Source organism: Sinocyclocheilus anshuiensis, unplaced genomic scaffold (genome assembly GCF_001515605.1).
Source record: "Sinocyclocheilus anshuiensis isolate Anshui unplaced genomic scaffold, SAMN03320099.WGS_v1.1 scaffold997, whole genome shotgun sequence".
Classification (NCBI taxonomy): Eukaryota; Metazoa; Chordata; class Actinopteri; order Cypriniformes; family Cyprinidae; genus Sinocyclocheilus; species Sinocyclocheilus anshuiensis.
The window spans coordinates 1,223,722-1,237,705 of NW_015555715.1; the positions used below are offsets into that span (position 1 = coordinate 1,223,722).

The window sequence follows — 13,984 nt, forward strand, 5'->3', positions numbered from 1 at the left end:
ATGCACCAAGAGCTTGTAACACTCCAAAGAGAAAGGAAAAATTTAAATCGCATCATATGACCCCTTTAAGTTGACATCGTGATCCCCCCCACCCCCCTCTCCCGCAATCTGCCGCATCCCAGTTCCATGTTCGGAAAGGAAATGAAGTGTACTATGGAAACCCTAAAGGGAATAAATAGCCTACGAGATGGGAGGATAAAAAAAAAAATGTAAATACTTTCTCTCGCCGCTACTAATATGCAGGGCATTGAAACCGCTTTCGAGATTCGCGACCACACGGACTCTATACTACGGAGCGGCAGTACCTACCACTCATTTTACAAAATTAGATATTTGTCAGTGGTGCTCAGTATCTGCAAATCATTCGCCATTGTCCTATGAGTCATCTCTCCTTACTCCGTGTATGTGGTAAGTGAACTTTCATGTACAGCCTACCGCTAGCAAGCGGCTAACCATGTCCCTTTAGTGGCTCCGTAGAACACGTTATTTGTTTTCCGTGCACGTCTTATTTGTTTTCCGTGCCTTTCTGCATATGGATTCACGCTTCGGGCACACACCCTAACCCCGCCCCCCAATGTCATCGTCCATCACGATGTTTCACTGTAGACATCGTCCGATGCCAATTTGGTAGACATCGCCCAACCCTAATGTCTAACAGGTAAGACATTGCTTTGGGATAATAATTTTGTGTTTCATTATCACCCTTAATGCTGTGATTTTCATTAATTTATATATTTGAATGTCTTCTGGTTAAGAGACCATATAGATGCTCTATAATCTTCTGCATGACTGCAGGCCTGATCTTGTGTGTGTGTGTGTGCGTGTACGCGCACGTTTTTTCCTTGTCTTCCACCACCGTTACCCTTTCACAAATTGAAAGTGAGGACCTTCCAGAAACTCGTCCTGATAATCACACATAAATTAATTAGAAAATGTTTCTTGACATTCTCGCTGCATAGACAGGGGAAAAGACTCCGGGAAAAGCCATCAAATTAATTGTACGGTATGTGACTTTGATAATTAATTCAATAATTATTTCATGTCTACTTTAGCAACTCCTTCTGGCTGGAAAAAAAGGACATTTTGATGATAGCAGTGTAAGGATTTAAGTTCTGAAAATAAAATATGGGAAATTACACTGAAATACAGCGGTGAGAGAATTTAAACACCAAAAACACGACATCAGTGGGTGCAAACACACATTTGAACATTTAAAATGTGTAAATATCAATGCAGTAAATAACTAAATATAAAAGCAAGTGGAATTTGCAAACAAATAATTCTAGACCTTTTCTCAAAACATTTTCTAAACCATTTTTTACAAAATTCATATGTTTTGCATTAAAAAAAATTCTTGAGCTTACTTTTTTTTTTTACAATAAATGCTATTTGGTTTGATACTCTATTACGTCGCAAAGAAATTCATGAATTTTTAAGTGTGGTTAAACTGTCCAAATATTTTTAAGGCCACTGCATGTGTTGTAACAAATTAATATTGAAAAATGTGTTTGTTGTACTCTATAAAACAAACTGAAATAGGAAAATGTCTATGACTAAATGTCTGAAGGAAATAAACTTTAAACCTGTGGTCACCAACCCGTCGATTGGGATAGATCTTTATCACTGTCCCAGTAGATCCCGAAAAAAAACAGTAAAATAAGTACAAAAATGCATTACATTTATGGGGTTATATTAATGTACCACTGAAGGGAACTGTCTTGAGAAAAGTTTCAATGGCAATGGCATTTTCTTCTCCGTATAAAGCACAACTCTGCTTTGTTTACAGCGCTAAACAAGGAAACGCTATATTGCCCGGAATGCGATTTTTACAGGGGAACCCCCCTCGAAATGCGATTGGACTAGTTTTATTGCGAAAACCTGGCAACCCTGTTCATAAGCTCCACCTGCTGTCAGAGAGTGCGTCTCATTCAGACCTGCTGTTTTTGTTTCGTGCAGATGTTTTATGTAGCAAATAAATAAATAACACCTAAAGTCAGACCATTCTGTTTTTGTTTTAAATCCTGAAATTAATCTAAATCAAATCAAAAACAACTGCCCGCGCAGATCATGATTAAAATGCAGTGGTTGCCTCTACTTTCAAATGGCTAGATATTTTTGTTTAAAGCAAGTTTGTTTGTTATAAAGCAAATAGCCAATAAATAAATCTGCTTAAAAATCAGTATCACTATCAGAATCCAATTTGCTAGTTAAAAAAAAAGAAAGAAAGAAAGAAAGAAAAGAAAATCTGAATTCTGAATCAGCTATGATCGGCGCATCACTAATTAAAATACTAAGTAAAACGCCTCAAATTTGAAGTACAATCTGGGATGTCTTTTTCTATCAATTCTTCAATAGGTAGATCTTGTCTTTCATAAAGGCCGAGGTCAGGGATCTTGGGCCTAAAAAGGTTGGTGACCACTGCTTTAAACGAAACAAATATTCAATTTAATTGGATTTAATCCAACCATTAATATAATATCAATGCAAAACAACCAGGCAGACGTGGCAAAAACACCCGTCGCTGCCCATCTCTTTATAAGTCCCTACAAAAAAAAAATGTCTCTAGATATTTCTCACATATTAAAACATGTTCAACTGTTTTCTAGCTACAAATGACAGATGTAAGTGACACACAGAGAAGCCAGGGCCTGGCGGACAGAAGATATAGGGCAGGAGGGAGGAAAGACAAACTGAAATGTGGGGCACAGAGAGAGAGACAGGAAACGGCAGGAAAGCACAGGCATCTGATAGGGCTGGTAATCGGCGTGGCAGTGTCCCGGCTGCAGCCGCCAGTTCGTGGGCCACATGGAGCAGCTGGGGAGATAGCAGCAGGGGACGGCAGTGAGAAATGTTCCTCCAGATTAAAGCCCACACCTCTCAATCATCAACAGGGGAAGAGAGTGACAGAGAGAGGGAAGAGTATGTTCTTAATTACAGATAAATGCCCCTTCCTTCACAGTCAATCATCATTGTGTGAGTCGTATGCTACAGTGGAATGCACACTTCTTCACACACAATACTTCTAAATATAAATTGTTCCAGCCAGAAAGTTTTTGTGTGAAGTTTATTAGATTGCCGTTGAGCTCCGTTTAACCACAAGTGTGGGATGATTGTCCCGCAGCTCACTGTGCACAATAAAGTTCCAACATTTTGCAGGTGTGTAGGAAGCATGCCAAGAGCAAAATAAAAATGAGATTCAAAGATACTCTCATCAGTGAAAAAATATAGCCTGAAAAACACACGTTTGTTACTGTTAATTTATTATACGAGCCTTAACTGAACAGAGAATAACCCATCAGATAATTTGATTCTTGGAAAATTTAAAATTTGAAACAAGTTGAACTTTTTCTTCCATTTTATGTTAAAAAACATGGCCAACCATGACAAAAGTGGGGAAAGAAATACTTCTTAATGGTTAGTTTAGTAGTAAGGACGCTAATATTAAATTTCTGGCCAACACAATGAAAAAAAAATTATGTAAAAACAATTTTCAGAAATTGCTAGTAAATTTCACTATCGATGACTAAGAAACAGCAAGTAACACACTGAATTAAATGTGAAATTTTAAAATAGAAAAACGAAAATAGATATTTTCTTGTAAAACAGTCCAATAATCTTTCATTTATTCACAACTTTAAAATAATATATATATTTTTACAGCGTACCAACTATTTTCATGTTATAGCTAATAACTGATAAATTGCAGATATTAAAATTCTATACTATTTTGTCAAAAAAGAAATCACCCAAATTCACTTTTACATTTCAAATGATTGACTTTACTTTTTAGTATGACAACATTATAATGCAACAGATGGAAAATGGACATTAATGTTGTTATTTGCTAAAGATTAGATTTAAATATGTTTTTTAATTATTATTGTTGTTAAAAGATAAACTTTAAGTGAGCGTTAGATGACAGCAAAGATTATCTAAAAGTAAAAACAAGAAATATCCAATATATAACCGATATAAACCGATACAGATAAATTACAATTCCCACATGTCAGGTCAGGAACCTGGGGAACACGCTGTGCTGGAATAAGAGAGTAACGTGGGGAAGTGAGAGCGACTGAGAATGGAAGTTAACGGTCTGACGCTGGTCCCGCTCTGCTCAGCCTCAGATAACAGCTTCGCCCGAGTCCCTCATAGTGCAGCACAACCACAGCCAGATCTCAGGGAGAAATAATGAAAGATTGCAGAAGAAGGCAAGATAATCAGAATAACTGAAAACCATCGACTTCACAGGCTGTCATTCTGACATATCTGTGCTGCCAAAACATTCTTGCCGACACAGGAATGAAGAAAAAACACATTAAGTTTGGTAGCATGGCAAAATACCAGGTGCTGTTATACAGTGTAATGGCACTTTATGTACCTCTCTGAAAATACCTGCTATCATGTTCTGTTTCTCCATGAACCTGTTACAGCATTACACTATCCACAGTTCTCTCTCTAAATATATTTTTTTCTAAAGAACCCAAAAAAGAGCTCCTACAGCATGCAGAAGATTAATGGTCAGAACACAATTACAGATCTGGATGTATCTGATATCACAATCTTGCTTTAAGTTTATGTACTAGAGTCTTTTTTATGGTTAGTATTTATTTTATACTGTTATGTGTAACCCAAATCAGCTTAACCACACTAACCACATAATTGATGAGACTGACAGCATGTCAAGATTATTAGCACGTTTAGGCTGAGTTGAATTTGTCCGAACAGATACCAACATAGTGGTATCAGGTTTCCACTAAATTATGCCCCAAATGACATACAAGAAATTATGAGAAAAAAAAGGGAACAAAAAGAAAGAAATTCAGCTTTGTTCAGCAGGATATAGATCATCAAAGGTCTAGCAAAGCATCAGTGCCACCAATGCCCTTCCATTGAGAGTGACAGCAGATCAAAATAAACTTGTGAATCAATCTTTTGAATTAACTTTGAAATGCGGAGCACAATTGGATATTATATCCATACACTCTGGCACTCTGATCTAAGCTTCCTCATTCAGCAGCGAAACAATGGGTACAGGGATGAGATTGAATGACTCGCCAGTGAATTTCACTCCTGCAGTCGGGTGTTGTAGACACGTCTGATAAAGCCTCAGACTGCAGGCGCTTTTGTCTCCCTGAGAACAATATAAATATGTTTAACAAGGACTACCACATGCTACTCTGTTTAATAATTAAATCCAACTCAGTAATATTCAGGTTTTTTATGTTCATTCTATTTAAAGCTGAGGTGTGTTTTTTGTTTAAGTGAAAGTGTAACCAGTGTGGCACTTCAAAACACTGATACTCTTGTTAGTTTAAGAATCACAACCAGCCTGAGAAAGCAACACTGCCTTGGGACGGGGCTCTTTGTCCAACCAATGGAAGTAAGGGAGAGTGTTCGGGAAACCTGTTTAATAGCAATCACTATTTTGCTATTTTTGCAAGAATTTTAAAACATACTTCATCTTTAAAATGGCAAAAAATTTACATACAATATTTACAAAAAATACAAAGAAAAAACTCAAATGCTAAAATAAGAAAAATCCATGTCTGACATCTAACATCTATTTAGACAACTTCACTAAAAACATATATTAATGAAATATTAGAAATATAATAAATAATAATCTTAATAAATAAAAAATGTAATACATTTAGTTAAATTAAATGTACTTCTTAAATTAACTCTTAAATTAAAAATGTAAATATAGAATATAAAATAATATTTCTAATATGTAAAATATAATATACAATTATAAAATATGAAATATAATAATATGTTTATATTATATTATCCATTTTTATTTATTTATATAAATATTTGCAGCAATATACCAATAGGTGTGCGCATGTATTTGCCGGAACATTTCATAACATTGGACTGACATCCGCAAATACATTTCTTTTTAAATTTAGTTCCACTCTCTCACTCTTTCTGAGCTATGCTGATATGTTTTTAATTTTCCAGCGCTCAGGACTCTTCAGGAGGTCTATGCAGATTTTCCTGCTTCTCTGCTGACGCTGTAAAACCTGGCCAACACCTCCGCACCTATCAGCGTCCCTGCAGCCCTCTCATCAATGCCAGTTCCAGCACCCGCAAATAATTGATCAGCATTTAAATGCCACTGATAATATGCACACGCAGCTCCCTCCGATCCCTTATAATTAAATATGATAAAATCCCACCACGCCGGGTAAATAATAATAATCATTATTATCATTGCCATTATAATGCTTTATTGGGAGTAATTTGAATAACTTATGTGGATAAGGAATGCTGGTGGGGAGGGAATGCTGGGCAAGCAGGAACATTATATGCAGAGCTAGTTTAGTCAAGGTCTATTTCCATCCTGTAAAACTCTAAAAGAGAAAGCGAGATGGAGAGAGAGAGAAAGAAAGGGGGAGAAGAGGAAAAAGGAGCAACGGTCCGCCAGCTAGAAGGGATTACTGTGACGGCCATTTGCATATCAAGAATTTTAAGCAGAGAGGAAAATATCAAACCCTCCAGCCAGCAAGGTCATTTTGAAGATAATTTTTTTCTTCATAATTTATTTTGCATATCATGCAGCAGGACACGTTATAGATTAAAAAGCTGCTTTGCCATATCAACCCATTCCTGACACTTCTGCCTCACCACTGCCTATCAATTCATTCAACAGAACCCCACCCTGAAAAATATTCTCTAAAAATACAGAAGCAATTAACAAACAACAAGCATGAGTTTTCCAGGGATGTTACGTATGGATGCTTTCAAGGAAGGATAGACAGCCTGTGCAAATAAAATTGTGTAAGGTGTCGAATTGTGATATGCGCTATCCTTTGATAATATGGTGATTTTTTTTAAAAAAGCATTCAATTTAAAAAATAATAACACCCATATTTTTGAGTGACTCTTTGAAATGGTTGTATAATACGCTAAAAGACTCAAACACATTTCAAATTTTGTTCTTTTTTACACAGAATTCAAACTAAGGCTACGTCCACACGAAGCCAGAGCTTTCCCTATCCAATCTTTTTTTCCCCCTCGTCTCAAGAAATATCTGCGTTCACATGAAACCACAAAACCGACACAAAACGATGTAGTATACATGCCAGACCAGTATGTGGCGCTGTAATTCTTTATATAAATATAAAGAATTATATAATTCTTATATAAGAATTATATACAGAGATACACTAAAAACTGAGAAGAAGACTTGGACTATGCGCATAAACCGTGCGCGCGGTATACAAACGAACATGGAACAATACATTTATTAATCTGTGTTAATGTTAGTTAATAAAAAGACAATCGTTCAGTGTTTGTTCATGTTTTTGTTGCTGTTACGTTACGTAGCGGTGTCTGACTAGGGACGAGACGTGGCCTGATGACGTCATCGTTTTAGAAAATATACGGATTCGCTGTCCACACGAAAACGCAAGGGCGGCGTTTTCAGATTTATCCACTCTAGGACACGGTTTAAAAAAATATCGGTTTCACTCTCCCAAAACACCGGATCCGTGTGGACGAAACGCCTATACGATACAAAATTTATGCGTATACAGCTAAACGCGTCTCCGTGTGGACGGGGCCTAAATTGTACCCAGCATACTGGCATTTCTTAAAGATGTGCATTTTACAGCTTCAAAACTGATAAGGAACATATAAATAAGCATACTTGTTTATTTATGGCCTACGTTCTCTCTATCTCTTTATCTATGTTTATGTTTGTGTATGCGTATACAATAAAGCTTTATACAAACTGATAAGAACGACACTGGATGAGAACCTTCCAGCTGAGAACTTTAAGGAAACATAAGGCCAAGATACGAAAGGTTAAACAGAAATAGGAAAACATTTTCAGAGATATATTCAGTGCAGAATGACAAAATCACTGCATAAAGACAGCAAAATATGCAGAAATGATGGGTAGTTTCGCTACCACTACACCTTCATCACCCTAAAGAAAGAGGTAAAACAGGTAAAACAGTCATCAAACAAGCTCCAGTCCTCTCTGAGTGAAGTCAATCTGGTCGTCAACACCAGAACTACCAGAACTCCAGTAATAAATTAGAGGAATGCAAACAGCCCCCGATGAAAGCGTTTTTGTTCAGTTCCGAGAGGATTATAGAAAAAAAAAGAGGTGACATACACCAAACGAATGCAAGAACAAACACACTGCGACTCCACTCCTGACGCTGAGGGCCCAAAACAACAAGAAACAAGGAAGAAGAGCATGTGTGCATTCGTCAGGGTGTGTTAGTGGTGATGGAGAGACCAGTGGTGGGATGTGGGGCGGTGTGAGGAGGAGGAGGGGGGGGTTCATGATGATAAGGGAAAAATTCAGACTGGTCAAAGTTTCCCTTTTGCCAATCGTGCTCGTGATAAAGGCAGCGCCTGCTCCAGTACTGATAGAAAGCCTATCTCTCTCCTGCTCCCCCCTCTTTCTTTCTTTCTTTCTCTCTCTCTCGCTCTCCCCCTCTTCCTCATTCTCCTGGCAGTTAGTTTACGAGGGGGAAAAAAGCCTATCGAGCTCACATCGCCAGCGCTGTCATCAAGCGGCAACCGCACAGCAATTAATATCACTCCAATTACTGTTAAAAGGACAGGCTGGAACAGGGCGATAATAAACACATCCTTGACGTGAAAAATTAAAATACACACATACACACGGGGAGACACACATATTTAGGCTATATATTCGAGATAAAGAAAATGCCTTGCATATTGAATCATGTCATACTCTACTAGATCCCCACTATGGCTATAAGCTGTACTGCTCAGCTGCATGGTCCTGAGAGAAAAAGATGGAGAAAAATGATAGAAAAAGCTGTTTTACGTTATCCAGGCTGATATTAAAGATTCCCAGTTTGTTTTTACAGCGAGTACAGTAAAGTCTTAAAGTTCTAAGTATGTCTTAGAATTTATACAACCGGTTTGAGGACAAGAATACAACACACAAAACATCCTAGAGGTTGATGCATACTTATTATCATATTTTTGCAATTTTAAGTCTTTAACAGGGTGACTGGCGTCGAGGAACAACTAGGAACGTTGTTGCGAAGAATGAGGCCCACTAATGTCCTCAATCTGTGCTGAAAACCTGTTTAAACTAGCCTAAGCCATTCTTTGCTCAATTAAATTGCTCTAATCTAAGCTGGTCTTCAGCTGGTTTACTGGTTTCCCTGACTAAAGTGGCCAAAACACATCTAAAACCAGCAACAGACCAGGTAAGACCAGCAAATCACCTTAGGCTGGTCTAAGATGTTTTTTTTGTTTGTTTAGTTTTTTCCATTAGGAATGGCCATGGTTATAATTATATTATATTATATGATATGATATTATATATCATTAATATTTCCATGTATACAGACATATATAACAATTCAAATTCTGTCCTGAACATTTAAGCGACAAGAATAACCTGCATGTTCTCTTGTTTTGTTAGCTGCTTTGTACCACAAATAGAGAAAATAAAGTGATCAATGGTAAAACAGCTTAGTATGAATTCATTTGCACTGGTTATCTTACAGCAATCAGGGCTGGCTGGCTGAGAGAAACACAAGTCCCAACTCTAACAGCGACTATTACTACATTTCTGAGACATTGTGTGGTCAATAAATGCACTGGAGTTTTTTCTACACTAACAGTCAAGTATTTAGATGATAACTTTGTGATCTGACCCTGCAGTTAAACCATTGTTTGATGAGGCTCCATTGGATACATATTGAAAGTTTATCTGAACTGGCTGAATTCTCAGACGTGCCACAAGTGTGATGTCACAGGATTGTGGTAAACCATTGCATTACTGAGAAAAAGTGACTAAAGGGCCCGATATACTCACAGCAAAGTTCTTTTTCGTTCTTCGTTTAGGCGTAAAACGAAGTTCGAATACGTAAGCAGCGATACACTGTTAGCGAACATCCCGACGCCGCCCACACTGCCGAAAGCATCGTTTAGATGAATATGTAAATATGTGCTGCACGCTTTCCTCTCAGTAACAAAATAAACACAATAAAAATGAGAAAACAGCATGCATTTTTTTAAATAAAAAGCATGAGAAAAGCGTCTGATCATAGCAACATGGGTATGTTAGAGTATGAGCTCTGCAAAGTAGCACTCCAGTAAAGTCACGTCATGTATATTTATGGCATTTTATTCAATAGATTGCTTCAAACTAGGCAGCTTTACAGTATCAAACATGAAAAACAGTGTCAGTGTCTCATTTCATCAGAAGCACAACTTCACTTTTTACTATAAAGCGGTTCTCCAGTGTATTCATGTTTTCACTCATGGAGATCTTACCTCGACTGACTCAACAGATGAAACGAGCCAGAAAAGAGTTTCGCATGAAAGAAGGCGGGGCCTCAGCACACACCTCCTATTACGTTATCACAGACCAATGGCAGTACGAAGGTGTTTTGCAGCTGGAGCGAACTTTTCAGGAGAGTTCGCTTTGGCAAGCCGTTTCGAACTCCCAAAACGAAAACAAAACAAACTTCGTTTTGGCATGATTTTGTTTGATATGATGTCACATCAGTTTGTTCTTCGATTTTGTTTGAAGTATATCGGGGCCTTAATTGTTGGGAAGTGTACAGTAGGTTCACAAAAGAGATACGAGAATGACAGTACTTACTACAAAATTTACAGGCAGTTCAGACTGACTCATTTCTGTTTCAAATGTGAAGCTTGATAAAGTCATGGCCGCCAAGCTGACAGTATGAGTACGGCTGGCCCTTCCTGAGAAGCCAGTGACTCATGCATCAGCTAAACACTCCAGGGACAGATAGAGACTGACCTGGGCCGTTCCACTGGGGTTCCCCTTCCCCATCTGCCCCTTCCTCCTCCTCATCTTCTGCACAGCGTTTCGTTCCTTTCTCATCTTCCCCACCCTCATCCGGCACCGAAATGGACTCGTGCGTTCTTGGCTCTGTGGAAAGCCGATGAAAATAATACATCAAAAATCACACATATTTCTTAGTCCTGTTCTGAAATGTTTATGTTTGTGCAATTTAATTCTGTGCTATATTATCTGAAGAACTTGTTCTGATCGGTCAATCACAGCATTCTGGAGACAAAAGTTTTTGTAAAATGACAAGTAAAATAAACAAAATATTTAGTTATTTGTTAAGTCGACATGAAATAAATGGAATAATCAATTAGTCATTATTGCAAATTAACCTACTTCAGAGTGATCAGAGTGATCATTATATTTGTTATAATCATTATGTTATTATATGCTATTATCATATAATACCACAAATCTGTTCAAAAGTTGGGGGCCGGTAAGTTTTTAAAAAACTATTTTTTTTTTAAGAACTCTCTTATTGCTGATCAAGGCTGCACTTATTTGATCAAAAATACAATAAAACAGAAATACTGTTAAATATAATTACAACTTAAAAATAACTGTTTTCTATTTTAATATATTTTTAAATAGGGGCCTAAATTGTACCCAGCATACTGGCATTTCTTAAAGATGTGCATTTTACAGCTTCAAAACTGATAAGGAACATATAAATAAGCATACTTGTTTATTTATGGCCTACGTTCTCTCTATCTCTTTATCTATGTTTATGTTTGTGTATGCGTATACAATAAAGCTTTATACAAACTGATAAGAACGACACTGGATGAGAACCTTCCAGCTGAGAACTTTAAGGAAACATAAGGCCAAGATACGAAAGGTTAAACAGAAATAGGAAAACATTTTCAGAGATATATTCAGTGCAGAATGACAAAATCACTGCATAAAGACAGCAAAATATGCAGAAATGATGGGTAGTTTCGCTACCACTACACCTTCATCACCCTAAAGAAAGAGGTAAAACAGGATGTGACATCATCAAACAAGCTCCAGTCCTCTCTGAGTGAAGTCAATCTGGTCGTCAACACCAGAACTCCGCTGATTACAGTAATAAATTAGAGGAATGCAAACAGCCCCCGATGAAAGCGTTTTTGTTCAGTTCCGAGAGGATTATAGAAAAAAAAAGAGGTGACATACACCAAACGAATGCAAGAACAAACACACTGCGACTCCACTCCTGACGCTGAGGGCCCAAAACAACAAGAAACAAGGAAGAAGAGCATGTGTGCATTCGTCAGGGTGTGTTAGTGGTGATGGAGAGACCAGTGGTGGGATGTGGGGCGGTGTGAGGAGGAGGAGGGGGGGGTTCATGATGATAAGGGAAAAATTCAGACTGGTCAAAGTTTCCCTTTTGCCAATCGTGCTCGTGATAAAGGCAGCGCCTGCTCCAGTACTGATAGAAAGCCTATCTCTCTCCTGCTCCCCCCTCTTTCTTTCTTTCTTTCTCTCTCTCTCGCTCTCCCCCTCTTCCTCATTCTCCTGGCAGTTAGTTTACGAGGGGGAAAAAAGCCTATCGAGCTCACATCGCCAGCGCTGTCATCAAGCGGCAACCGCACAGCAATTAATATCACTCCAATTACTGTTAAAAGGACAGGCTGGAACAGGGCGATAATAAACACATCCTTGACGTGAAAAATTAAAATACACACATACACACGGGGAGACACACATATTTAGGCTATATATTCGAGATAAAGAAAATGCCTTGCATATTGAATCATGTCATACTCTACTAGATCCCCACTATGGCTATAAGCTGTACTGCTCAGCTGCATGGTCCTGAGAGAAAAAGATGGAGAAAAATGATAGAAAAAGCTGTTTTACGTTATCCAGGCTGATATTAAAGATTCCCAGTTTGTTTTTACAGCGAGTACAGTAAAGTCTTAAAGTTCTAAGTATGTCTTAGAATTTATACAACCGGTTTGAGGACAAGAATACAACACACAAAACATCCTAGAGGTTGATGCATACTTATTATCATATTTTTGCAATTTTAAGTCTTTAACAGGGTGACTGGCGTCGAGGAACAACTAGGAACGTTGTTGCGAAGAATGAGGCCCACTAATGTCCTCAATCTGTGCTGAAAACCTGTTTAAACTAGCCTAAGCCATTCTTTGCTCAATTAAATTGCTCTAATCTAAGCTGGTCTTCAGCTGGTTTACTGGTTTCCCTGACTAAAGTGGCCAAAACACATCTAAAACCAGCAACAGACCAGGTAAGACCAGCAAATCACCTTAGGCTGGTCTAAGATGTTTTTTTTGTTTGTTTAGTTTTTTCCATTAGGAATGGCCATGGTTATAATTATATTATATTATATGATATGATATTATATATCATTAATATTTCCATGTATACAGACATATATAACAATTCAAATTCTGTCCTGAACATTTAAGCGACAAGAATAACCTGCATGTTCTCTTGTTTTGTTAGCTGCTTTGTACCACAAATAGAGAAAATAAAGTGATCAATGGTAAAACAGCTTAGTATGAATTCATTTGCACTGGTTATCTTACAGCAATCAGGGCTGGCTGGCTGAGAGAAACACAAGTCCCAACTCTAACAGCGACTATTACTACATTTCTGAGACATTGTGTGGTCAATAAATGCACTGGAGTTTTTTCTACACTAACAGTCAAGTATTTAGATGATAACTTTGTGATCTGACCCTGCAGTTAAACCATTGTTTGATGAGGCTCCATTGGATACATATTGAAAGTTTATCTGAACTGGCTGAATTCTCAGACGTGCCACAAGTGTGATGTCACAGGATTGTGGTAAACCATTGCATTACTGAGAAAAAGTGACTAAAGGGCCCGATATACTCACAGCAAAGTTCTTTTTCGTTCTTCGTTTAGGCGTAAAACGAAGTTCGAATACGTAAGCAGCGATACACTGTTAGCGAACATCCCGACGCCGCCCACACTGCCGAAAGCATCGTTTAGATGAATATGTAAATATGTGCTGCACGCTTTCCTCTCAGTAACAAAATAAACACAATAAAAATGAGAAAACAGCATGCATTTTTTTAAATAAAAAGCATGAGAAAAGCGTCTGATCATAGCAACATGGGTATGTTAGAGTATGAGCTCTGCAAAGTAGCACTCCAGTAAAGTCACGTCATGTATATTTATGGCATTT

At 37.7% G+C, this 13,984-nt stretch overlaps 1 protein-coding gene across 1 annotated transcript in view; it reads right to left on the reverse strand.

The window, feature by feature from the left end:
• LOC107672272 (zinc finger protein ZFPM1-like) overlaps positions 1-10,902 on the reverse strand; it is a 40,347-nt gene extending 29,445 nt beyond the window's left edge. Inside the window, exon 1 of the mRNA XM_016465402.1 lies at positions 10,775-10,902. The gene's annotated coding sequence lies outside the window, so the exon portion shown is untranslated. The remainder of the gene's footprint in view (positions 1-10,774) is intronic.
• Between the last annotated feature and the right edge of the window lie 3,082 nt (positions 10,903-13,984).